The following is a 3412-nucleotide window of genomic DNA, read 5'->3' as shown; positions in this document are numbered from 1 at the left end:
GGGGTGAAACTTTGATACAAGTTTTTCCAAAACAAGTGCTTACAAAATCATCAATTTCTTCATATAAAATAACCAAGACTACATTGAATGGCAGCACGCAAAAAAATTAGCACATTCAGGAGAACATCACTGATAAGTGCCTCTTGTGGTGTCTCTATCAGCCCTTATAGGAAATAATCATCTTTTCTCCACAAAATGAAACTATTGATCTTCAGTTCAGCAGCGAGCAATGAATTATCTTGCTCGAGATCTAAGAGGTCAAACAGTGTAGACACAACGTATATATGCCAAAACATTGTTTAAAAGCAATGCATATCAAAACAACAACTATGAAAACAATGCATAGGTTCCCTCACCCCAAACATAAACATCTTGACCAGAACCTTGTCTTGAAGAACTAGGAGCACTTGAAACACTAATTCTGAAAGCTTCTGAAGAAATGCCTTTCGCTTGCATCTCTTAAATCAATGCAATTTGGTCTTATACAGACACTTGTTTGAATTCGGCCATTCTAAATAATTTAAAATAGTCTTTGACAGAAATGTAGCCTTGAACTAAATTACCGAATCTATTGATTGACATTCATTTGGAGTCAGTGTTATCATAGGCCTTTCGGAATGTAAGCCTTCAAAATTGCACTGTTATCTAAAATTTTCACCTATAGAATCCAGACAAAGTATTTGATACAGGCTCCTTGCAGCCTTGGCTCGGCTTCTTCTAATTAGCATCCTTCACTCCAACACATGATTCCAATTATTGATGATGTTGATGAACCCATTTCATAAATTTGTGCTTATTGAGTACTATATCTAGTTAGTAGTTTACACCATTTACTAAGTAAAATGACATCCACACCACTAACACTAACAACCTTTTCACTACCATAGACACCAAATATTAGGTATGGAAGTGATTTACCATCCTCGGTAAAAACAATTCTGTCGCGACATTCGAACCACAAAGCAGTATAACTCAAATAAATCACCGCACATATGAATACACAGAGTTGTCTACGCAAAGATGAATGTAAAAAAAGAGAGAGGTCAAACCGTGGCCTAAGCTTACTTCAGGAAGAGTCGCTTTTAGTTTTACAAATTCTTAGTCTGAATCGATAGCCAAAGCTTTGCTTCTTCTTCTTTTTTTTTCTTTTTTTTTCAGAGTGACCAGAGTAGAAGAAAATGACGTTGTTCCACTTCTTCAACTATGTAGCTCTCATCGTCGGGCCCCACGATGTCTATTACACAACCACTCTGATATCTGAATAAAATATTGTTGGAACAAGCGTAAAAGCAATGCTTGTCTACCATTCACACAATAGATGTAGTTTCAACCACAACACAGTTACAACGGCTCCATGTTCACCACTGAGCAAGTGTTTTAATGGAAAATGTGACTCGCGCAGGACTCATACCGATGACCATGGTTGTGCTCTTCCCACGACTAGATCGCCTTTGGTGGTACCTGGCACAGAACAATGCATACACCACGCATGTACTATTCCAATGAACTAGTGTCCAGATTCAGGACCAACATTCATTGCAGAGAATAACAACTATTCTAAATATCAATGCTTCGCTTCACTCTAATCAAACTCACAATTCAAAAAAGGAATTCCTGAAATGCAAATGGAATGCTATACTTCATCAACACATTCGAGTAATGGGCAGGATAGGCGCACAGGTTACTGACACTCAACACATCCCTTTGTCCAGATTTTCATTATGGGTAGATTCCACACATTATCTACCTCTCAGACTTGCAATTCAAGCTAGAGGAGTTACACCAAATTAGTGGAGCATCAAGATCCCTACGTGAAGGTGCAAAACGAGGAATAAAACTCTCAATTCTGACAAGCAGATAGGGCATTAATTAATTCTGTCAAGAAGGCTATTGGACTGGCAAAATCTGACCAATTTAGAGGCATATTTGATAGGTGTGGAAAAGAACTCAGTAAGATTCATGCTGAGAGGTCAGATCCATAGGCATGTGGCAAGGAAAATGGACAGATACCCTGTGAAATCTGCTTAGTAATGAAATAGGTATGTATGCACACAGTAAAATGCTCTATAAGGTGGAAATTCTGATCAATTCTGATTAGGAGAAAGGTAGAACTGACATGTATATAGAGACCACAAAACAAGTGGCTCAAATTGGAGCAGGGCAGGATATCGCCTGCTCTGATACCATGTTTAACACACACATGACAAAGACAAATAGGAAAGATAAAACATGAGAGTACAATTTTATTAACAAATCATATACATTTATAGTAAATGGTTTGACCGTTGGGTTTTGTCGAGCTATAAAAAGGGTCTCTTTCACCTCTAATTACCTCACATTAGTTTGTCAATCCAGGAATGTTTTGTTATTTCAAAGAGTTTCTCAGTCTGAGGCTATCATTTGCCAGAGTAATGCTAGTAGTATAGTGCTCAAAAATACAAGAGTAAATGGATGCTAGCTTACAACAAACTACTTTGAAAGACCAAACCACACATTCAGAAAACTAAGAAATTTATCAGTCAAGGGTTCAGTAGCAGTAACTCGTCCCTTTGTAAACTAATGGAACTAAAGGAAATCAGAGAGCAGATCATGGATCTGGGAGCCAGACTGTAAATGTCAACGCTCGCTACAGTCTTAGATCGTTCTTCACACCCAAAATAGCAATAATGCAAATGACAAGAAATGGAATGGCAGATAAGAAATGGAACAACAAATAAGAAATAGAACAACAAACCTGAAATGGAATAGCAAACAGGAAACTGTAACAACAATTGAGTCTAATAAACAACAACACCTTAGTCTACAAGATCAAATGCAATAATCGTGTCCTACAGGAATCAAATGGAAATCCTTCACTTTTAACATGAAAAAATGGAACAACACTGATTAATGATGGATTATAGAATAGCGCTTGAAAACCATACATATATGCACATGACACACCTTAACAGTGACCCGATTTTGGTAAACTAGTTATCAATCTCAGTTATAAAGATTACGACTGTATTTCAGAATGGAACAGCAATGTCTATAGATTTAACAATTGCAAAGAACATAATTCCTAAGATGAGTTCAGTAATACCAATGAAATAAATGTACAGCACAGATACTCTGTAATTGAACAGCAACAGTGTTCTGTAAAGACCAGCAATATCATATCAACACTTAAAGAGACAGTAATATGTTGCAAAGTTAATACAATGGTTCTGTCTTCAGAAACTTCAGTAAATCGAACATAATAGAGCATGTGATGTAAACTAACAAAACATATCAAATTACCGAATAATGCTGATAAGCAAACCACGCATAAACCAAAAGTAATAGTACAAGAGCAAGTGTCCTCCAGGGCCGGGCCCTTAGCCTCCAGGGGTACACCGCTTGAAGTTATTCCAGACTCAGAGATGAAATAGCA

Source organism: Pinus tabuliformis, chromosome 5_2 (assembly GCF_031772625.1).
Source record: "Pinus tabuliformis cultivar Carrire ecotype Pingquan chromosome 5_2, CPIR1, whole genome shotgun sequence".
Taxonomy (NCBI): Eukaryota; Viridiplantae; Streptophyta; class Pinopsida; order Pinales; family Pinaceae; genus Pinus; species Pinus tabuliformis.
This window is presented reverse-complemented; position numbering follows the sequence as displayed.